The sequence below is a fragment of the Hesperophylax consimilis genome, chromosome 19 (genome assembly GCF_061612785.1).
Source record: "Hesperophylax consimilis isolate HC1 chromosome 19, BYU_Hcon_1.0, whole genome shotgun sequence".
In the NCBI taxonomy this organism is placed as follows: Eukaryota; Metazoa; Arthropoda; class Insecta; order Trichoptera; family Limnephilidae; genus Hesperophylax; species Hesperophylax consimilis.
The window spans coordinates 28,490,657-28,515,141 of NC_142854.1; the positions used below are offsets into that span (position 1 = coordinate 28,490,657).

The window sequence follows — 24,485 nt, forward strand, 5'->3', positions numbered from 1 at the left end:
AATAGTACACAACTGCTGCTCCACTGTTGAATTCGACAGCCACCTGAAAAACCCTCGACTTTGTGCAGAAACGGGTGGTCCGTTTGATAGATTCCCTTACATTAACAGGTGGATTGAAATGTTTAGAGCACAGTCGTCAGGTAGGTATGCTGTCCTTGTTCTACAGGTATTACAATGGAAGATGCTCCGAGGAACTAGCGTCATCGATCCCTTCGGCACTGGTGCATAATCGAGAAACACGCCAAACACGCGCCCAACATTTTTATTTATTTATTAACGGACATCGTCCAAATTACAAAATAATAACACGAATACAGTAAAATGCAAAATACAGGAGTAGACAAAGGTACATGAAAGCAAAGACATATGGTAGATATAATATAAGAAAATAAAGTGACAAGACGAATCAAGTCAAGAATACGCCGTGGGTCAGGACCACAGGACACTTATAATATTCCGTCACTTGTTTAGCGACTGGCAAAAATCATTCAGACTTATCCCAAAAAAGTTAAGGTTTTGACTTGAGTTGACCAGTCTACACATTCTGGACAATGGTGAATAATATCCATAATTTGTCGAATGATGGTTGAGGAAGAGCAGTTCATTATTTCTGAGTCTGTGCGAGGGGATATTGAAGGGAATGAGTTGCAGTAGAGTAGGTGAATCAATAATACCATTTATAATTTTGAAGAAGCAAATGAGGTCATTTCTTTCCCGACGGACTTCCAAAGGAGAGAGGTTTAGAGTTAGTTCAATTTCATCATGTGAGTATTTGCCTTTTTCTAAACCTAGCCTCCTAGCAATCCCTTTTAAGAACCGATGTTGAACAGATTCAATGCGTCGAATGTGGACAGCATAAAAAGGAGACCAAATAACACAAGCATATTCAAGATGGGGCGAACCAAGGAGCAGTAAAGAGTTCTAAGGGTTTTTACGTTTTTGAAGTCCAAAGTGATTCTAGTAATGAAACCATGTAGTTTGAGGGATTTATTAACGATTGCAGTTATGTGATCCCGAAAAGAAAGCTTGCTATCAAGAGAGATATTTATATATATGTACATATGTTCGCTTCTACGACTTCTACAACTGTGGAACGATTAGACGGGTTCTGTGTTTCCTCACTCCTTCCTCTCATCATAAAGACCCTCCACACAGCATCCCCAGAGATGAAATAGGCCCTAATTTTAATCTCGTCGAATTTAATGTTTCAAAGACCCAATCCTGTCTGATTACGTCTAAAAGGGATCCAAATGATAATCTAGTATCCTTCAACGGAAGCAATCTTCCGAACAGGCCTTCCATTGATATGCTTGGTGTAACTATAAGTGACCAGCTCAGGTACGGGGGCTCCATCGAAGCCAGAGTAAAGTTGGCCTCTCAGAAGCTGGGCGTACTGTACAGGGCCCGCAGATACTTTAATAGTACACAACTGCTGACCCTGTACAAATCGCAAGTGCGCCCTACTGTCGAATTTGGCAGCCATCTCTGGTCCGGAGCCCCTAAATACCTGAAAAAAAAACCCTTGACTCTGTGCAGAAACGAGTGGTCCGTTTGATAGATTCCCCAATCTTAACAAACGGACTGCAATCTTTAGAGCACAGGCGTCAGGTAGGTATGCTGTCCTTGTTCTATCGGTATTACAATGGAAGATGCTCTGAGGAACTAGCGTCATCGATCCCTTCGGCACTGGTGCATAATCGAGAAACACGCCAAACGCGCGCCCAACATATGTTCACAATTGACATTAGTCACATGAGTACGGGTAGCATGATTAGATGGGCTCTGTGTTTTCTCACTCCTTCCTCTCATAATAAAGACCCTCCACACAGCATCCCCAGAGATGACACAGGCCCTAAGGGAAATTATTTTCTACCGGACCTCCTGTGTGAAGATAGTGTAAAAAAAGATCTCGGAGAAAGAAAATCTGACTTTATCTGAACGAATATTTGTTGATTATAAAATTGCTTTATCAATAGTGTAAGAACGAGTTATAATAATGACCTTTCTAGGCCAGTTAAGATCAATAAAATGGCCTCATTAAATAAGTAACTGTTATCAGTAAGAATGACTTTAGATTTATTGAGAGATTATTATTTTACAACCTGATATAGTCGAAATTTTCAAGGTGGATTTGAAACAAATTAGAAATAAAAAATGTCCGCAGTTATTATTTTAATACTTCAGGTTCCTATTTGTCCTTGAACATTGCACAATAAACGCTTGATCGTTCTGCAAAACGTTTTTTTGGTTTTGGTTTATGGGTTCTCTGCTAATAAAATTCGCAAACTATTAATAGTGCATAGTGTTGAGTGCTGTTCTAGGATATTTGATCTTAACAAGAAGCTACAAAGCCAAAAATGTGTATATTCTTGGTATGCCTTATATCGTCACGAATATAGGTAATAGGCATTAAAATCGCTTGACAAACGGAGTCTAGAAACGCTCGATTTCAAGCACAAAAGTGGTTTTTATTTATTTTGTAAATAATTTTATAAGAAAGCAAAAAAGTTAATCAAGGGAAACTGTCACAGATTATCTTATCTATAATATAGCATTTTTTTAAAGTTGTTTCCTTTACGCGTTCATCCATTTCTATTTTTTTTTTTTAGTAGTTTACATTTATGTTTTTTATTGAGTAATTAAATTTTTTATTTTTATTCTACTCAAGGGAAACGATAGTAAAACCTTCAATTTATCTAAAGCGCATTTTTTGTTGTTCATAATGTTAACCAATTCGTTTTAAAGATTAATCAAAATAGTGATTTAGCTTTCTTTTAAGGCGACATAAGACGACATAATAACGGGGTCTGCTAGACGCTCACATTTAAATAATTTCTGATGAACGTATTACTAAAATCTCATTTTTTTCTACAGGGATCCCTACGGATGTAAGTTATTTATATTTAATATTAATAAAATAGGACCTATAGAAAAATGAAAGGATTTAGTAACACGTTCATCAGAAATAATTAAAATAAATCTCACTAAAAGATCGATGTTATAGGCCTGCCAGGGCAAAGTCGATCGTAGGTCCGTACGAGCGTATCCGCGCGCCGAATATTGTTTTTACACGACTTCATCACTTATGTCGTTACAATTCCCACTTTATTTTAGAGATTTGATAGAGCAAAGTCAACCGCAGATCTGTCTAATTCAGCACGACTGCTTCACTGCGACTGCTTTATTTTAGGGTATTGTCTCCTCTTAATAGTAAAATATTTCTGTAAAGAAATGTACTATCTACTAAGTGTTCAATACAAAATCTACCTTGTCAAATATAAGACTGGGGTAACTAACATACATGGCTCAGTCCGCTCAGTGTAATACATACATAATTTAATTAATATCACACTGATGCCAGTACAAAAGTGAGATATTAGGTAACATAGAGTATGAGAATAGTTCTCACTAGAATTTTGTAAAAAATATCTATGGTTATGTGTTTTTTTACAATAACTATACAAATTATTACATGTTACACTATGACAAAGAACAAACGTGAAGACTCTAATGTTTATTGAGAGAATTCATGCTTAAAACCTTTAGGATCCGACCAACTACAATAGCAGTTCAATGAAATCTTGACTACCTTCAGGTACAGTGCAATGTGCAGTGTGTAGAACTAGGTTTCAAAAGTTTTGAACATTTCAATACTGTCTATGAAAATTTCTAAGTAAAACGTTGACATTGTGGACGCGTGTCAATTATTTCAAATATAATTTTTAATATTATATTTGGCTTTGAGATATTTATAAAAAATTAAGTGTTCAATGATAAAGTCATGTCAATAATAAAAAATAAGAGAAATGTAAGATTTATAGATAATAAAAATATATAATTACTAATATGGACTGTAATAGCAGTTTCAGGTAAATTTTTAATTTAAGCTTAAATTTATTAATACTTTCGATAATTTTTAGATTTTAATTCTTCAAGGTTCGGAATTTTTCCGTCATTGTTATTTTATTTTCAATTTGAGAGGTGGGTTTGGGTAGCGTCGCCCCGGGAACCAATAATTGGATAACATCTCTGCCATAGGACACCCAAGTGGCAAGCTACGTTTGGCGACAGGTTGCGTCTGCCCACCAGCTGCGTGGGGTGCCAGATCAGGAGAGGCTGGTTTGTGGAGACCCTTTGACCTCTCCAACTGGTCTAACGAACCATCGCCTTGCGCCACAGTGGAAAGGTTATATACATATGTCCGTCACTCCTGACACACAAATCCCTAGATTCCTACACCTGCCTGAGAGAAATTACTTTCCTCAGAGCCTTTTGTATGGGGTTAATGTAAAAAAAAACTTTATTTTTATTAATTTTTTATACATTTTGTCAATTATATGTTTTTTCCTTTTAATTTCAGCCATAACAATAGGACTAATTTTTTATTGCTGAAATCATTTGAAGTATCAAAAAATGTTGCCTTTATAAATATATAAAATGATTAACATGTTTTAATTAAACAATTAAATCAATTTAATTTCTATAAACCTCAATATAAACTTTCAGAAAAAAGAATAAACACAGATTTAATACTGTTACAAAGAATACCACATTTTAAAATTGACTGTCCCCAATTACTTCAATGTATCAATATCCATGTTCCCAAAAAATCATGCCGACATTTCTTACCTTTTTACTTCAATAACACCACGACACTAGCTTACCAAAATTCTCCCATTCCGAGACTTCACAGTCTTTCTGATCTGGGTGATATATTTCATCTTAAAACTAATCAGTATAAATGTTGTATATTCTATCACTTTTATTCTTCTAGACACAAATAGACCTATGTACCCAAATAACTTCTCCGCTTCTACTATTTTGTTTTGTTGAATCTTTTAAATTCAATTATATGCGTGAGGATTCATTTTTGCCATTATGTTTACATTCTTCTTTATTGTATTAATTTTTAAGTGTATACTCTGATACAAAATGCTTGTATTTTTTTAAGAAAAGCCCACTAGGGCGTGTAATAAATAAATTAATAAATAAATAGTAAATAAATATCTCAAAACTGTGTTTGGAGATTTGTCCCACTACAAATCTAAGGCGGCGATAAAAACCATACATAAAATTTTAATTATCAACATGTTACTGTCAAAAACATTGACAATAAACTCATTCCAAGCTACCCGTCCCGTTTGACTTGATCATACCAGGTTATCTGACCTTGGCCCCGAATTATTTTAAATCTAACCTTAGCCTAAATTTGAACGGCACGTATCGCCTAAAATACCGGTTTACCATAGCTAAAAAAATATTACTGTAATGTAAATAAATGAACTCGTAGTAGGACAGATAAAACTGTACAAATTTCATGACGTTAGAGCTTACGGTTCATGATTTTTTTAGTGTGACACGGCATTATTCAGGAGGCCACGAGGAAAATAATTTAAATATTCAATTATAATAAATTAATATTTTTTTATATTTTCTTGGGTTTTGTTGTTAACCACTAGTTGATGTTTTTACATTGACGTAGGTCGTGTGCACCATGATAGACATAACGTCTAACGACCATAGGTACCACAGACATAGGAATAAATAGACGAGAAGATAATGGCGAGGGGTAAAATCAACTGTTGAAGAACGAAGGGGGTTAAGCTGACTGTGATTCGTCAATAAATCAATCTGACAGTAAATAGGCATCTCGCATTATAATATCACCATTTAGTTCTTAAAAGTAAAATCTGCTTTTGAATGAATAGACATTTTTACATGGGAGCGCAAATTACTCGCCACGTTATGAACTAATTTGCGAAGTCCAAATTCGGCAAAGTAAATTTCTTCTGTTTGCAGAGTCGTAGTTAGTTTCAGAGTATTTAGTTAAGACACTTTTACAAATGTTTCATAATTTACTTACCCCAGTAAACAACGATGAGCACACTTGAGAATCGCTACATTGTGATGTGATAGTATATGTTTCTAAAACTGATCCATATAATACGGTGTGAATAAGCTTAAAATAAAGTAAAATAATGCTTACTTATGGAATGTAATACGACAATTGGGTTTATTCTCTTTTTCACATCTATTTTTACAAGTTTTCATATCACAAGTCAACATTTTGCCGTGTTATTTCGTAAAATGAACCGATGATGCCTCGATCATAGTTCGCACAAGAATGATGACGTCACGTTTTCAAATTTCACTTGAGGCCATACGCGAGCCCAGCCGGCTCCAATGGAACCGGTATGGGGAGTGGGGATAATACGCTTTTAATCACTTAGGGCAGGTCTACTAATATTCATATGTCTATGATAGGTACATACTACAGACAGATGATCCGACTCTTGATCCGATTCTTGATCCGTCTATACTAGGCCCCAGACACTTGTTACTCCGGACAGTTGATCCCGTGCACATTTGATCCCTGTACAAGTTGACCCCTCTGCCGGTTGATCCCCGGACACTTCATCCCTTAGATGGTTAACCTCCTTGATAGTTGATCCCACTGCCAGTTGATCCTTCCAACAATTGATCAATAGGACAGTTGACCCCCCGGACAGTTATTCCCTCTGCGAGTTGACCAATCCTTGATCCCCGCATAGTTGACACCCCCGGACAGCTATTCCCTAAAAAGTTGTTCCCCCAACTTGATTCCTTTGCCAGTTGATCCCTTGAACCCATCATCCTTAAATACCCTGGATCCGTATTGGATCCTCCGGAAAGTTGCTCCTCAGAATTTGGTGCCTCGGAAACTTTATCCTCCAGAAAATTGATTCCTGGACATTAGATCCTTTTGCCAGTTGATCCATTGGATCCTTTAACCCCCCTTTCGGTTGATCCCCCGGATAGTTAATCTCTTTGCCAGTTGATCCCAGACATTTAATCCCTCTGTCAATTGATCCCTCTGCCAGTTGTCCCTCGGACAGTTGATCTCCCGAAGTAATATTTCTGCTATACGTGCTCATTTCTAAAGAAATCATGCAGACAGTGTATACTCCTGGATAACAAAAGTTAATAGTTTTTGATCTGCAGGCATTTTGAGAAGAAATCCGCTATACGTGTATGTTTCCCCACAATAATGCCGTGTCTCTGAAGGGACACATAGATATACTTATATATGCAGTCGGCTTAGGAAGAAATTAGAAAAATAATCTTTTCTGAACCATCTTAAAACGGAAACGAAACGAAAAAACCAATTTACAGACATAAGAAATGAAAAACGATTATGTTAAAACAGTCAATAAGTCTTAATTAGTTTGGCGTCAACGTTCCGAGTTAAAATACATTATATTATTATTTATATTGCCTTGAAGTAACGCATAGGAATTGTAATTATATTGTCTGTGGTCACTTCTGGTAATAGAGGTCAGGCATTTGGATAAGGTGCCAATCAAAATAAAACGGTAATAAATTATTAGTTTTTATGCATAGCACAAAGGATAACAAATTAATATAAGCATCAATTACTCGCCCGAAATAACCATACAAATTGAAAATATCTCCAGAGGAAAAATAAATGCCGCCAACGGGAATTGAACCCGAACCTTTTGATGTCCGGTCAGGTCCTCTGGACCATTGAGCTACTTCGGCGTATTTCCAACACGCCAAATAATTTAATATGTACTAGTACTTCAAACAACAGTTTTACACGTCTCCTTCCAATAGAAGTCGTGCAGAGAATAATTATTAAAATAATTATTAAATAATTTAAAAAAAAACCTTCGGACAACCCAACAGACCGCTTATTGAAAGAATTTCAAGTACCTTCTTTTAAAGATCTGTACATTAAAAAAATAATTAATTCAAATCGTACAAGAAAAAGAAAAGTACCAATTTCTAACTGAAAACCGCACTTGACTTAAATACATTTTTCCATGTCCAAAATTAAACTCTTCCTTTGCACAAAATTACTATACATACCTTTTTCAATCAACTCCATGAGGAAATCAGAATCATGAATGAAAAAATATTTTAAAGATAAAATGAATAAGTAGTAAATATTCTACACCGGTCAGCAACGTAAGCAGATATACACGATAAAATAACGATAGCAGTCAAGTACAATAAGCGTGTTTACACGTCAACGCGTGTGTTTCCACAAAAATCGCCATAACTCCGTTATTCTTCTAGTGACATCCCTAAAACAAAAGTAAAATATTCGTATTGAATGAAGCTTCACATCTCTATTCAAAGTTATCCATAGAAACCCGTAAAAAGACCTACTCAGTGGAAGCAAATTTTACCCGCCAAATCGTAAAACGACGCCAAGAAAGCCGTTTGACGTGCCGACCCGCCTCGCAAGTTTAATTATTTTTTTAAAAATATATTTTGTATGAAATGGTCAAAAAGTGAAGTGACAGAATTGTTTATTGTACATTTGTACGATGAAATAAGTGTTTTTTTTTTACATTATCCGTGATTTTAGTATCGTTTTTACATAAAACATTACAGGTGAGTCATTTTTACAATTTTTTCATGTTTCCATTCTAAATTTAAATATTTACAAATGTTAATATTTATTTATGATACAACAATTTGAAAGCCTATTTTGTAACCTTTCTAAAACAGTTTTTACTATTCGGCTCCGTTCAGTAATGTTTCATTTATAGAGCTTTGATTGTGAGGCGGTAATAACACAACGTTTTCGTGAAATTGACATTTCGGTAAAGACATCTTAGCTTCAAGTTCGCGAAAAGTCGGAGGGGTTAAGAAGCAACTTCTTCTCCAAATATGGTATACATATTAATAAAAAAATTATAATAATAATGGTCTTTATTCCAGAAACTAATAACATCATGATTTTTTTAAAATATATATTATAGCTACTAGTAGTACATTTTACTTACAATATATATTTTTTCCTACTTCTCTTGATTCTATATGTATATCTACAATAATATAATGTACACTCCTCTTCCAACCACAAGCGAATGCTTCTCTGGAAGAGTGGTATTAAATATTGTCAATGTAAATTGTAAACCTTATAAATAATTATAAGCAATAATTAGTCATCCGAAATACTAATACTAATTGAAAAAAATTCCTGAGTAAAAATAAATGCCGCCAACGGGAATTTTTACTCGGGAGATTTTTTCAATTTGTATTAGAATTTCGGATGACTAATTATTGCTTATAATTATTTGTTATCCTTTATGCTATGCATAAAACCTTGTCTTATAAACGTTAGTGTATCATTAAAAATAAAAATAAACCTTATTAATTATATGTACTTTTTCCTTTAATATTAAAAAAAAAAAAATTCTGCTTATTATATTTTTTGGGAGATATTTAGATAATTTTTTAAGATTTGTTTTACACTACTTATAGATAATTGAGAGAAAATTTGAATATTAGTTCACAGAACTAGTAGTAATTAATAATTATTGATATTTTGTCAATAAAACAACACTTTATTCTTGAGTAAGCGTCATTGATTAAATTATTCTGATCACAAGGAAACCCCGCAAGGATTCTTACACAATTTAACCTTTGGCCATGTATTATATTGGAGGTCATACATTCTAAAAAGATGATTTAACGAATTAAATATGGTTTCCTTGAATTGTTGAAATGTTATAATTTCCGGTTTACATAATATGTAATAATTCATAATTTATTACATTCTTTGTTTACGCGAGTTTAAATTGGTTGTTGATAAATGAATTTCTAGCATATTTAAAACTACTTGAGAGGAAGCTACAAGCCAAACATGTGTATATTCTTGGTATAACTTATATTGTAGGTAATAGGCATTAAAATCGCTTGAAAAACGGAAACAGAAACGTTCGATTTCAAGCACAAAACTTGTTTTTATTTATTTTGTAAATAATTTTATATGAAAGCAAAAAAGTTAATCAAGTGAAACTGTCACAGATAATCTTAGCTATAACACTGTATTTTTAAAAAGTTGTTTCCTTTACGCATCCATACATTTCTATTGAAAAAAATTTTTTTTTTAGTAGATTACATTTATATTTTTTATTGAGTAATTTATTATTTTATTTGTATTCCACTCAAACGAAACGATAGAAAAACCTTCAATTTATCTAAAAAAATTTTTTTGGTAGGTATTCTTAATGTACACCAATTCGTTATCAAGATTAATCAAAATAGTGATTTAGCACTAAGCTTCGCCTTTAAAAAAAAGAAAAAAAAAATCTCCATGGTTAGAAATAATCTGACCTGGTAGTACCTGGCTATTCAAGTTTAGTCACCAAACATGGCTTAAGCCATTTCAAGCAAAGTTTCAATTCTGGATGGTAGTACATTGGCTTACAACAGGGCGATACTGAGAGCATCTTCAACTCTGAAACCTGCCGCAAGAATACTTTATATTATTTTAAATCAATAAATTGTGAAATAATACAAAATAAATAAAAAAAAATTTACTTGCGCACGCCGAGATTTGAACCTGCGACTTTCGGCTTGCTAGTCGAGAACCTTACGTCTCCACCACGGTGAGGCAATGATTGAGTGCTTAGCCAGCAAAATAATTGAACGCACAACTCAGTCACTGAGTGATACCTACGTAGATTACTGTGTTGAAATCACGTTGTGAGTTGAAAATACATAGATGGTGACTTGGGTGAGAAAACAAAAAGTTATGTAAATTGCATGAAGCCAGAGCTCACCGTCTGTTTAATCAAAGACTATATACACGGTGTCCGGAAACTCGTAGTACAAGCGGGAAACTGGTGAATCTACATCACATTTGGAGTCGATTTTGTAGTATATTTTTTTTGATTTGAGCTTTCGTTTTCGAGTAAATCGAGTTAGAAGTTGATTTTTTTAAATCAAATTCTTATATTATTATTATTCTTATATTACTGAAGATCAAAGTACCCAACTAATTAAAACTATTTGAAAGTAAAACAAATGAAGAAACTCGGATTTGAAGCATTATTTTGAAATCACCCTTCATTTAATCCGGTGTAATCATAAAATATTTCTGCTCTGCAGGGTTAAAACATCTGTTGTTCAACCCTAAACACCAGAAAAAACTTTAACCCTAAAATAGCCGAAAAAAATTTTTTTTTTTTTTTGTGAAAATGCTCAAATCAAAAAACTTTATGTTTATTTGGGTTCCCCATGTGGTGTAGATTCTCCAGTTTCCCGCTTGTACTACGAGTTTTCGGACACCCTGTATACTCAGAATTGTAAATGGTAGTGTAGACAGCCTTGATTTAATTAACCTCATTGAATTTCATGTACCCATAAGAGCTAGTCGCTCTAAAACCCTGTTTAATTGTAACGATTCTAAGACTGAACATTTCAAACACTCGCTTGTACCTAGATTACATGAAATTAGTAATAGGTACGCAGATGTAGCGGATCTGTTTAACTGCACAGAAGCTAGGTACAAAAAGGCTTTAATATCATATCTTTTAAATCATGACCAATAAAATGTAAGTCTACTCATACTTACGTAAAAAGTCAAATAAATATGTATATAAAATGAACTGCCTGGGGCAACTGAGGAACTACTTTCAACCAAAACCTAAAAATAAATGCATATATTTTAGCAATTGTAATATATTATATCATGTATCTATACTATTATATATTTCAATCAATACTAATCTAACCTAGTCTACCTATAAGTTTTGCATGTACTTGCATCTCTAACTTTTTATATCCATCTAGAGCAGAGGTTCCCAAAGTGGTCTATATGGACCCCCAGGGGTCGATATCGGCTTGCTGGGGTTCTATGTCAACAAGAAAAAAATTTGGGGGTCCACGAGATTCAAATGGGGGTACATACAAGCGGACCCCCATTTACCTCAAGTCAACATTTAGGAGTTCCGTAAATGACACAATAGTCCTAACACAAATATAATAGACTGAGAAATTACTTATTTCATATTTTTATATTTCGTAAAGTTCTTAATTGAGGTATATAAATAGAGTCTACGTTCCTTTTCAGAATCAATATATTCAAGCAAATTATTGCACATTGGAAGCCGCAAATTTTCCTAGTTCCCCAGCTTGTTTTTGAAAAATGTCCAGGGTAATAATGACGTTCAACATTTAAATGCACTTCACACAGACTTCAAAACTAAGTTTGAGGACATTTTGACTGTGGAAATGGAACGTTGAAGAATCGGATATCATGTGACAAGAAGAACTGACCGGAATAAGCACTGACAAAGAACTTGAGGGGCAGTTCTGTAGGGCCAGCTACAGAATGAAATTCCCGTTGCATATCCTGCTTCATTTTCATTTGGTGTAATACCTAACAAGGGTGCCCCTGTCTGCACAATGTAAAGACAGATCAACTTTACCGCCACCCGGTTGTTGGACAGGCAAGGGATGGGAATCTTTTTACGAAAAAAATAAATGATTATCACATGGGACGTTAATAGTTTTAGGAAAATTCAATATTCAGCAGGCAGGGGGTCTAAAGAAATTTTTTTTTGGCAAGTGGTCTACGGGGCAAAAAAGTTTGGGAACCTCAGATCTAGAGTTTCTGTTAATTGTATATTTTCTGATGTCACTATTTATAATTTACTGCATATGGTATATTTTATACCGTTGATATTAAAATAAATAAATACCCGCAGGGGTCGATTTCGGCTAGCTGGGGGTCCAAGAGATTTAAATGGGGGTACACGCAAGCTGACCCCCATTTAAATAGAAAAAAGCCAAGAGGGGTATTTCTAAGTAAAGAAAGGAGCAGATGTTTTGGGAAGGCAATATGTATGAGGGTAGGATAGGAATCTGAGGTCAGTCAATGTGTCTCGGAGTTACGTACGTATGAACCCATCCCTCCCACTATAGTGCAAGGCGATGGTTCGAAAGAACCACTGGACGGGCATATGCATCCCCTCCAAGACATTGAAAAATCTCACTCCACGAACACGGCCATCAATGCTAGTGTCAAAATAAATGCACAATTTTCCTCATTTTATAAAATTTTATCATAATTACTTCTTTAATATTATGAATTATGGCTGTTTAAAAAAAAACGTAATATTATCCTAACGTTTATTGCCTATTACGAGATGAGATAATTTCATAAGACAACATTAAAACCGTGGTAATGACATAGAGCCAAAGTCAACTTCAAATACTGACTCAATGTCAGGCGTGGGACAATTATTTTTACATATTTGATTTTTCTATTCTGCATTTATATTGGCTATTTTTCGACGCATGAAAAGAAAAATAAAATACACATATATACTGTTCTAGTAATCTCTATCTTAGTAATGTAAATTGTATGAACATCTTCTAGCTGAGGTGTAGCCGGCGTTTTTCGGTGACTTATAAACAGTTTCGGGTGAAATTTTAAGGTTTTGAATTTTGAGTACCTGACAACTGGGTGAATTTTTAAAGTGGAAATAATATTATTAAATTGTAATAAGTAATTGTTTCACTTGATCATGCCATGTCTTTCAACTATTATTCACATCCAAGTAATGCATTCTTCTAAATAATTATTTGATTCATGCCTTCCTCGGGAATCCCCGAGTTTTTATACCATTCGTTTCATGTAGTATCATGAAATCCACGTTGTTATTGTTAAAAAAACTACATTTAAAACGATCCGTATCTTATTCTATTGCAAAGATGATGCGTTAAGTCTTTCTCGAGCGTCCACCCCTTCTTCTACCGTTCAAATCACTATCTTAACACTTCTGGCACTAATAAGAATAAGTTTTCAGCGAAAATGAAAATAGAAAAAAAATAAAACAGATAAAACAGATAAAGAAACATTCATTTACATAGATGAATATATCATTTGATCTCATTTTATTGTATAAATTTTTTTATTCAAGATATGACTGCCCTGACGCTATAAATTTGTTATCTTTTACACATACCTCTATAAATGCTAGATGGAATATATTATTTTACAAGAATAACTTGTTCAATTTTGTTATATACATAATAAAGGGTTTTCCAATAAGAGGTGTTATTTTGATATTCAATCGTAAAAGATCAATGGTTTCGTTGCTTGAAAGTAAACGTTGTCCATCCAATTTCAGTCATAAAAAATCATAAATCATCTCTCGATAGCGCAATCCATTAACCGTAACTGTTGCTCCAGCCTCATTTTCGAAAAAGTAAGGTCCAATGACTCAGCCGGACCATAAATCGCACCAAAAAGTCACACGTTGAGGATAGAGAGGCTTTTCAACAATAACTCTTGGGTTTTCCGAGCCCCAGATGCGACAATTTTGCTTGTTGACGAAGCCACCGAGGTGGAAATGGGCCTCATCACTCAAGATGATTTGCATTTGATTCACTCAAGTGAATTTTGATAATTTCAATGCGTTGTTGAAGCGTGTATCGTTCCATTTTTATCAATGGCGTAGTTTCTACTTGTCAAATATCAAAAAATGACAGCTTCAAAAGTAACATCTACCGAAATAGCCGGCTATTCAAAATAACACCTCTTATTGGTAAACCCTGTACATAGACTGGACAATGAACTATTAAAAAATGTCCCTGATATTATAGATTTAAATTTTGACAATTCAAAGCCAAATTTTAAACCAAAAACACATGATTTAGCGTTATTATACATCCCGTCTAAAATATTATACTTGATGGCAATTTTTGAATTGGATTTTGGGGGAATTCGAACGAACAATGTCCGTACCCAAAATGCAGCGATTTATAAAATGATGTAATGTTTAACAAATATGAATTCATTATCAATATGCATGTTCAAAGGTCAATTAATGATAAAGCAATCTATTTTGTTCATCGACTTGTTGTACCGTGTCTCCAAATTTTAATTAATTTATTTTTATGTTGCTGTTAAATTAACTAACTAAACATTACACCGTTTCTCCGCAGGGGTAGTCAGAGAGAACAGAACGCCAAACAACTTGTCTTGGCACGCCTTCCTTGCTTCATTCACATTTATATATTCAATTTGGGAGGCGGGTATTGGATAATCAACACATCTACCATAGGTCACCCCAAGTGGTTAGCTTCGTTTGGGTACTTAGCAGGACTTCATGGGATGAGGTGTGTTCAGGTCTCACCAGATGCATACTACAGTTTGAGGGAGATCTTTTGAACTCTTCATCAGGACTCTCTCGGAACATCGCCTTGCATTGCAGTGGGGAGGATTGATTCCTAGGTACGTCACTCCTGGACACACAGACCCCCAGATTTCTACCCACCCCCAATACCTTTTTTCTTCCCAGAACTCCTCTCCTTCCTTTCCTAAAAAGCGTTCCACGCGCCATAACAAAGATGACTTAGGCCCTAAGGGCAATTATTTTCCTTAGGGCCTCCTGTGTTGAACTAATAACATCGTCTGATACAATCTGTCATGATTATCCAAGGTCGATATTTTCAGTTGCAAACTTACCAAATACAACAGGTCTATAAAAAATATTTCTCTGATGGTTTGTGAATAATGTTATGTCTCTATTGTTTATATTTCTATTATGATTTGATTTATATCTACAACCTCTCTCCATGGCTATAATTGTTTTGATTTGTAAATTTTTCGTTTTATATAATCTTTGAATTCATATTAATTTCTTACAAATTTAGTTTACTTATTCCTTATTATGCTGTCTCAGTAGAGGTAAAATCACAAGGAGGAAATCCATTATTGCTTTTATTTTGGATGCATAATACTTATGTACAAACTGAAATAAATGTATACTGTCGATTTCCCGAAAATTAATAAATAAATAAATACTTTTCTATTATTCCAACTCTTGAAATGGCCTGACTCTGGTTCACTTAATCACTTGATATTCCTCCCTTCCCAGAGGAGTACAGCAAACCATGAGTTGTGTGTGCTGTTTCTGTTTACATAACAAAAAATGTCAAAGTCTTGATGAAATATGAACCATTTGCAAGAATGAGAGCATTTTCACATAGAGTAATGACTTTTGGCATCACCTGGAGGTTTGGATCGCAGAAGCAATACTATATTGAAGAAACCCATCATCTATGGTCAGATAGCGATATTTGCGAGCACGGCCAAAACATGATTTCGACAGTCGGTACATAAAACTTTTTCATTTTAGCTCGGAATCCAAGATTTCGGATAGGCTGTCAATTTACACAACTTTTTGGATAATATCGTTCGTTATGCAAAATAAGTGACTTAAATTGATGGAGGTGAACTAACTAAGCTCTTAGAACTGAAAGAAATCATGTACACGATCTGTAGACTTAATTAATTCATCTCAGACGCGATCAATTGATTCTGTTTCAGTATCGAGAAACAAAGTTATCGATCTCACTGTGCTAGACACCCTGATATATAATTTATTGTGTGTAGTGTAATTAAGAATGATGTTTACATAGAAAAAAAAGAAAATTAGTTCATTTAAATTCTGTCAGACGGTCAGAGCATTTCCGCTTTGCGATAAAATCCAAATAAATGGAATATTTCCGAAAATTAAAAACTGTTTTTGAAAGTGTTTTTTGTAATATTAAAATTTTATTGCAAACATAAAAAAATGACTCACTTTACGTTTTTTGAAACTAAAATTAGTGATAATGAAATAATATATAAAAACACAATTATTTCACTAAACAAATATAACAAACAAACGATTTTTTGTCGTTTTATATAAAAATAATTAATTAAAAATTCACGATGTGTCAATTCGTTTTTTTTTTCTAATTGCGTTCAGTACCTTTGGTTTCATAAATGTGCACATTTCAATTGTTCTGTGGTTAATTTATAGATTTGAATATAAAGCGTGGTGTTCTCTCTTTCAAACACTATTTAGATCATATATCACTTTATTGTCGTTTTACATAAAAATATTTAATTAAATATTCACGATGTCTCAATTTAATTTTATTTTCTATTTGCGGTCGTTACTTTTGGTTTCATAAAGATGCACAATTAGATTGTTCTGTGCTAAATTTTTAGATTCGAATATAAAGCGTGGTGTTTTTTCTTTCTAACACTATTTAGATCATATTTTTAACTTCAACTTTAAGGAAGACATAACGATTTCTGTGGGACCATATGAGTTATTTCCAAAAGCGAACTAATCAAAATGAAGGAAAAAAATGTTCCATTTTACCCGATAGCCCAGCGCTACGCCTCATTTACACTCTGACATCGTAGTAGATCTCCATCCTATTTGATTTTCGTAAACACAGTGCTGTATTGGAAATTTAAGCCTCTAATAGGCAAATATTTGGATCATGGAAGACACCCATAAGGCACTTTTTTTGAGTTATTCTTTATTTTATGGATGCGTAGGTACTGTAAATGATTTATTCTGCTATAAAACAGCTGATGTCGATAATATTCAAGTAACGTTTGTTTAAATTCTTATTTTGTTCTTATCAACAGGGCGATACTGACATAAAAAAATCCTTAATTGTTTTGTTTTTACACAAATAATGGGTTATCAACAAAAAACGATCATCGTCAGACATGCTATTTTAGGTTATGAGTCTGTCTGTGATGTAACTTTCGTTAATGAATTCAGATTTGTTTTGAATATAAGTGGCACTTTGAAAATTTGAACTAATTGATTGTGTCAAGAATTCAGACAAGCGATAAAGTGCCTAGCTATATAGCAATATTTTCCGCAAAATTATTTTGTTTCATTTTCAAAATTGGAACTGATGTGTGTAGAATTCTGACAACATATAAAGTACCTACTTATAATATCATTTTTTTAACTAGAAAATTTTATGAAATGTGTATTTCTTTTGTTTAAATTTATTATCCCGGAGATTTATTATGCTTGAGATCCCTAAGACGTATGTGTGTAAAAGCATGTATGATCATGTGAGAAATGTGGAGATCAAGAAAGAGATTAAGAAAGAGACACTTTGATGGTTTGAGTTTGTAATTTTTACCTTTTAAAGAAAGCGTTATTAATTAACAAAAATGATAAAAAAAATAAATGTTTTAAATAAATATGAAATACCTTTTGTTGCTGTTGTTGATATTAGTACAGTATCCAAAAATACAATATCAATAAATTAATGTCAGTAACACTTAACACACATTATAGTTTTACGTAGCAAACAGTTCTTAATAAATGTTATTAAAAAAACAACCCCAAAAAACATCCACTCTTAAAAATATTTTAAAAAACTTCCAATAAATTAATCGAGAGTTTGTGGTGTACGCATTAATCGAAACGTAACAGCAGGTATGTTATGTTAATCCGATACAACCTCAAATGAAACTAAATGCGATTCTCGACTGTGCCGATTTAAATAAACTACACACTGCAATAACCACTGAAGTTACGCACGGCTAGAAGTGTATTTTGGACATGTCTTTGCGTCTGAATTCAGTTCATTTTTCCATCATTTCTTGTGAAATTTTAGAAGATCTTAGTATTTCCACTTTGCAATAGAATACAAATATAAGGATTATTTATGATTTTTTAAAAATTTATATACATATTATTTACATATATACCATTTGTACAAAAGTATTATATGGCCAAAATAAAACCAATTATGGATTTCTTCTTTGTGACTTTACCTCTACTGAGACAGAATATGAATTTAAAAAATTATACAAAACAAAAGATCATATAAACATGGAGAGAGGTTTTTTTTTATAGTGAATACCTCACAAGAGTCCCAACTGCTCCCGTCTGGAGCCAGTGAGACTATGGCATCCCCAATTGGGGGATGTTGTGAGGCTGAAGGTAAGTGGGGAAGGGAAAGAGGAAGGTGGGGAAGTACCTGGCTATTCAGATCTAGTCACTAAACACGGCTAAAGCCATTTGGAGCAACGTTTCAATTCTGAATGGTGGTCTTACACCAGGGCGATACTGGTAGTATCTTCCACTCTGGAACGTGCCGCAAATATACTATATATTATTTTAATTAATTAATTGTGAAATAACACAAATTAATCAAATAAAATTTATTTGCGCACGCCGGGTTCGAACCCGCGACCTTCGGAATGGCAGTCCAATGCGTTACCACTGGACTATGCCGGCCGTCGTTGTAGATATAAATCAAATCATAATAGAAATATAAACAATAGAGACATAACATTATTCACAAACCATCAGAGAAATATTATTTTATGGACATCTTGTATTTGGTAAGTTCGCAACTGAAAATATCCACCTTGAATAATACACTATTGTAATTATTGCATAGTCTGTTCAGGCAAAAATTCTGCTTAGAGTTCGTTTTGCATTGATCCACCCTGAACAGGATACAAGAGCGTGTTGAACGCGCAGGTACATTGAATTGAATCTTATTTAGCAACTCTGGGCATTGAATATTATTTATGAACGTATCAGAAAAATAAAATAACTGTGTTTTAATGGTGATAAAATATACTGTCATATTTTTTTGTTAGAAATTAACATATATTATTTTTAATAAATATGAAAAAATTCGAATATCTCACTTGCGTTTTTTGTAACTAAAATTACTGATAACGATAAAATATATAAGAAAAACACTAATTTTATTAGAGAAATGTTTTAAAAACGTTAAAGTAACCTCACTTAATAGTGGTTTCATAAAAAAATAATTAATAAAAAAATTTTGAAGTATCATAAATTTTTTCAAATTGCGGTCTGTACCTTTGGTTTTATTAAGGTGTATATTTTATTTGTACCGTGATTGATTTCTAGATTTGAATATAAAGCGTGGTATTATCTCTTTCTAACACCTTTTAAATCATATTTCTATCTACAAAAGTAAGGTATAAATTTAATTATAATTATTTAACAAGTTTCTCGTTAACTCTTTAATTTTTTAAGTTCCAAATATATAAATGAAGATAATATCTATACATTTGTTATGTCGGAACGTTAATTATATGAAATTCCCTCGATAGAAAAAAATCGCAAATAAGCTCCGAAAATTAATTAAAACTCGTTTTGTTCTGTTATTTAATATTTATTTATTTATTAACGCCCTTTTTCGGGGCTTTTACATGTGAATATTAAGAATTATCACAGACATAGGAATTAATAGACGAGAAGATAATGGCGAGGGGTAAAATCAACTGTTGAAGAACGAAGGGAGTAAGGCTGACTGTGATTCGTCAATAAATCAATCTGACAGTAAATAGGCATCTCGCATTATAATATCACCATTTAGTTCTTAAAAGTAAAATCTGCTTTTGAATGAATAGACATTTCTACATGGGAGCGCAAATTACTCGCCACGTTATGAACTAATTTGCGAAGTCCAAATTCGGCAAAGTAAGGCAGCTTCTATTTTCAGAGTCGTAGTTAGTTTCAGAGTATTTAGTTAAGACACTTTTACAAATGTCTCATAATTTACTTACCCCAGTAAACAACGATGAGCACACTTGAGAATCGCTACATTGTGATGTGATAGTATATGTTTCTAAAACTGATCCATTTTGGTAGGCGGGAATGGGTACCGCCGCCCTGGGAACCATTTATTGGATGACCAACACCTCTGCCACAGGTCACCCCAAGTGGTTCGCTACGTTTGGTGACTTAGCAGGGGTGCCCGGGTTCATGGGTTAAGGTTTGCCCAGGTCTTGGTGGCGGGTGCGTCGGCCCACCTTCTGCGTGGCGGGCCGGTTGGGAGATGCTGGTTGAGGGAGACCCTTTACAACCGGTTACCGCTGTCCGGGCCGCTCGATAGTACAGGGGCCCGACCCTCAGGCTCACGACTAAGGGTGGGCTGCCCCATCAGCGAGTGTAAGAACCCCGCCAATGCTATTGTGCCGGTTCGTGACCGGAGGGGACCCAGCAGCAGCGTTTGGGGCGCATTGGATGCCCTCTCCAGCCGGACTCTCCCAGCCTATCGCCTAGCACCGCAGTGGGTGGGCTGGAACCAAACGCTCATCACTCCTGGACAGCCTGAACCCCATATTCCTACCCACCCCTCACACCTTTCCATTCCAGACCTTCCTTTCACTTCATACCCTTAAAAACAAAAAAAAACAAAAAAAAAAAAAAAAAATTAAAATCATGAATATACATAAAAACAAACATAACATCTTTACAGCGGCGAGTAGCAGGCGTCCCCGGTGCGGGCCAAAACTGTTGGTAAATTTTGCCAACATTCGCGGCCTGCACACAAATTTAAATTCCGTCCATCACCATCTTTTGTCCCAACGTCCCAACCTTCTTTTCCTATCCGAAACTCAGATAGCCGAGCCGCCAGACTCCTCCTATCTGGACTGCCCGGGCTTTACCCTCGCAAGCAAATTCCGACTGAAAGGAGGAGTCTGCCTCTATAGTCGAGCTGACGTCAACTGTGTGCGACTATTGAGTCTGGAAAACTCCAGATTCGACGTAATGTGGGTGCGCGTCAATCTTGCCAGTACGGCAAGATTCTACGCATGTCTATACCGCTCACCGAACCATAGCGAATCAGACACTTCCGAGCTCTTCAAACATTTGAGCGATACTATTGATGATCTCTTGCCCCGCTACCCTTCGGCCGAGTTTGTTGTTCTGGGGGACTTCAACGTTCATAACGAACCATGGTTGAAGTTCTCAGGCCCAACGGACTCGGCTGGCCGACAGGCGGAATCCTTTGCCATTTGCTACGGATTAGAGCAATTGGTTCAGGAGCCTACAAGGGTTCCTGATGTCCAGACTCACCGCTCCAATCTGTTAGACCTATTCTTAACTACTGTGCCACACGGTTATAAGATTGACGTCACAGCGCCTCTGGGATCATCTGACCACTGCCTAGTGACGACATCAATCCCCGTTAGCCTCAGACCAACCAATGAGAGGCTGAGGAGAAAAGTGTGGCACTATAGGTCAGCAGATTGGTTCGGTATGCGGGCCCATTTCAATGCTTTTCCGTGGTCAGCTGTTTGTTTTCGGACTTCGGACCCTTCAAGATGTGCCCAGGAGATTGGTGAAGTCATCAAATCGGCGATGGATGGCTTCATACAATCGACTACTAAAGAAACTGGTGTGGGCTCAAAGCCGTGGTTCAGTCGACAATGCTCCGAAGCAGTTCGACGAAAAAACGCGGCTTACCGAGCCTACAACACATCTCGAACGCCCGAAAGCAGATCAGCATACAACAAATCGGCAAAGGAATGCAAGAGAATCATCAATAGGTCAAAATTCGAACACGACCTGCAGATCAGCAAAAAGCTGGCTGCCTGCCCGCATGGCAGCAGAGCATTCTGGTCGCTTGCGGGCTCAATAGGTCGAAATTTTTGCAAACCCAGTTTGCCACCTCTTACCAGACCTGACGGCTCACTAGCAAACACCGCCACCGAAAAGGCAAACCTTTTAGGGAAAATGTTTGCGGAAAACTCGACCCTCGACGACGGGGGTGCTGTTCCGCCGTCGGTTCCTCACTGCGGCTTCTATATGAAAAAGCTGAGGATCCGGCATCGGGATGTACTCCGCGTCATACGGGGGCTCGATGTTAACAAAGCTAGTGGACCTGATGGAATACCTGCCCTGGTATTGCAGAGGTGTGCTGCGGAAATAGTTCCAGTTTTGACAAAGCTCTTCAAAATGTCCCTGAAGTGTGGCACTGTGCCCTCTGGTTGGAAAAAAGCGGTCATTCACCCTATTCCCAAGAAAGGTGACCGCTCCAACCCGGCCAACTACCGCCCCATAGCGATCACATCAGTTCTGTCCAAAGTGATGGAACGTGTGATCAACGACAAACTGCTCACATACCTCGAGAAGAACAAAATTATCAACGACCGTCAATACGGATTCCGGCGGAACCGCTCGTGCGGTGATCTTCTCGCTTATGTGACGCATGTTTGGGGGCGGTGTCTGGAACGTCACGGTGAGACCCAAACGGTCGCACTAGACATATCCAAGGCCTTTGACCGGGTCTGGCACCGAGGACTTGTCAACAAATTGCATTCTTACGGACTTCCCGCATCCCTGTGTACGTGGATTGCTGACTTTTTAAGGGATAGGTCGATTCAGGCGGTTGCTGACGGTTTCACCTCTTCCTCGCACTCCATAAATGCTGGCGTCCCACAGGGATCGGTTCTGTCTCCGACTTTGTTTTTGTTGCACATCAATGACCTTTTGACATGTGCACCGATTCACTGTTACGCGGATGACAGTACAGTTCATGATAGCTTTTTGTTTGACAAGCCCCCAAAGGGCACACAAACTCCAACGGCTCGGAGGGCTTTGAAGCAGAGAATGGACGGTTATCTCGAGAGTATTTCCTCCTGGGGTAAAAATAATCTCGTCGAATTTAATGTTTCAAAGACCCAATCCTGTCTGATTACGTCTAAAAGGGATCCAAATGATAATCTAGTCTCCTTCAACGGAAGCAATCTTCCGAACAGGCCTTCCATTGATATGCTTGGTGTAACTATAAGTGACCAGCTCAGGTACGGGGGCTCCATCGAAGCTAGAGTAAAGTTGGCCTCTCAGAAGCTGGGCGTACTGTACAGGGCCCGCAGATACTTTAATAGTACACAACTGCTCACCCTGTACAAATCGCAAGTGCGCCCTACTGTCGAATTTGGCAGCCATCTCTGGTCTGGAGCCCCAAAATACCTGAAAAAAACCCTTGACTCTGTGCAGAAACGGGCGGTCCGTTTGATAGATTCCCCAATCTTAACAAACGGACTGCAATCTTTAGAGCACAGGCGTCAGGTAGGTATGCTGTCCTTGTTCTATCGGTATTACAATGGAAGATGCTCTGAGGAACTAGCGTCATTGATCCCTTCGGCACCGGTGCGTAGTCGGGATACACGCCAAACGCGCGCCCAACATTTGTACACAGTTGACACTTGTCACATGAGAACGGGTCGCTTCTACGATTCGTTCTTAAGTTCAACAGCTCGGCTGTGGAACGAACTGCCGGCCTCTGTGTTTCCTCCCTCCTACAACATGGGACTCTTCAAGACCCATGTTCACTCCTTCCTCTCCACAAAAAGACCCTCCACACAGCATCCCCAAAGATGACATAGGCCCTGAGGGAAATTATTTTCTTCAGGGCCTCCTGTGTGGAGTAAATATAAAAAAAAAAAAATATATAATACGGTGTGAATAAGCTTAAAATAAAGTAAAATAATGCTTACTTATGGAATGTAATACGACAATTGGGTTTATTCTCTTTTTCACATCTATTTTTACAAGTTTTCATATCACAAGTCAACATTTTGCCGTGTTATTTCGTAAAATGAACCGATGATGCCTCGACCATAGTTCGCACAAGAATGATGACGTCACGTTTTCAAATTTCACTTGAGGCCATATGCGAGCCCAGCCGGCTCAATGGAACCGGTATGGGGAGTGGGGATAATACGCTTTTAATCACTTAGGGCAGGTCTACTAATATTCATATGTCTATGAGAATTATACATTATTTATTGTACAAAATTGTATTGCTTCATTGACAACATTTTATATTTGTTTAAAGATAAATTGACGATGTCCACTGACTTGGTATAATTGTTTCCCTCCATTAGTATTCTGGTCAAAGAGGAATACATATGGTAGTTAGTCACAGAATTTGTGCACTGAAATAGTAATACTTCTAGTATTACGTTGTGGAATCCGGAAGCTTATCAATTCTAGCAATACCGGACTACCAACTAAATCATTTAGAATTTTAAGTCAGTGAAAATTCTTCCGTCTGACAATTTAAGCATATTCATATAATTT

General features: G+C 36.0%; 1 protein-coding gene across 1 annotated transcript in view; it reads right to left on the minus strand.

The window, feature by feature from the left end:
• The window catches only part of LOC149415071 (glucose dehydrogenase [FAD, quinone]-like), a 44,878-nt gene extending 26,810 nt beyond the window's left edge, over positions 1-18,068 (minus strand). Inside the window, exon 1 of the mRNA XM_089642880.1 lies at positions 17,829-18,068. The gene's annotated coding sequence lies outside the window, so the exon portion shown is untranslated. The remainder of the gene's footprint in view (positions 1-17,828) is intronic.
• Positions 18,069-24,485: the final 6,417 nt, after the last annotated feature.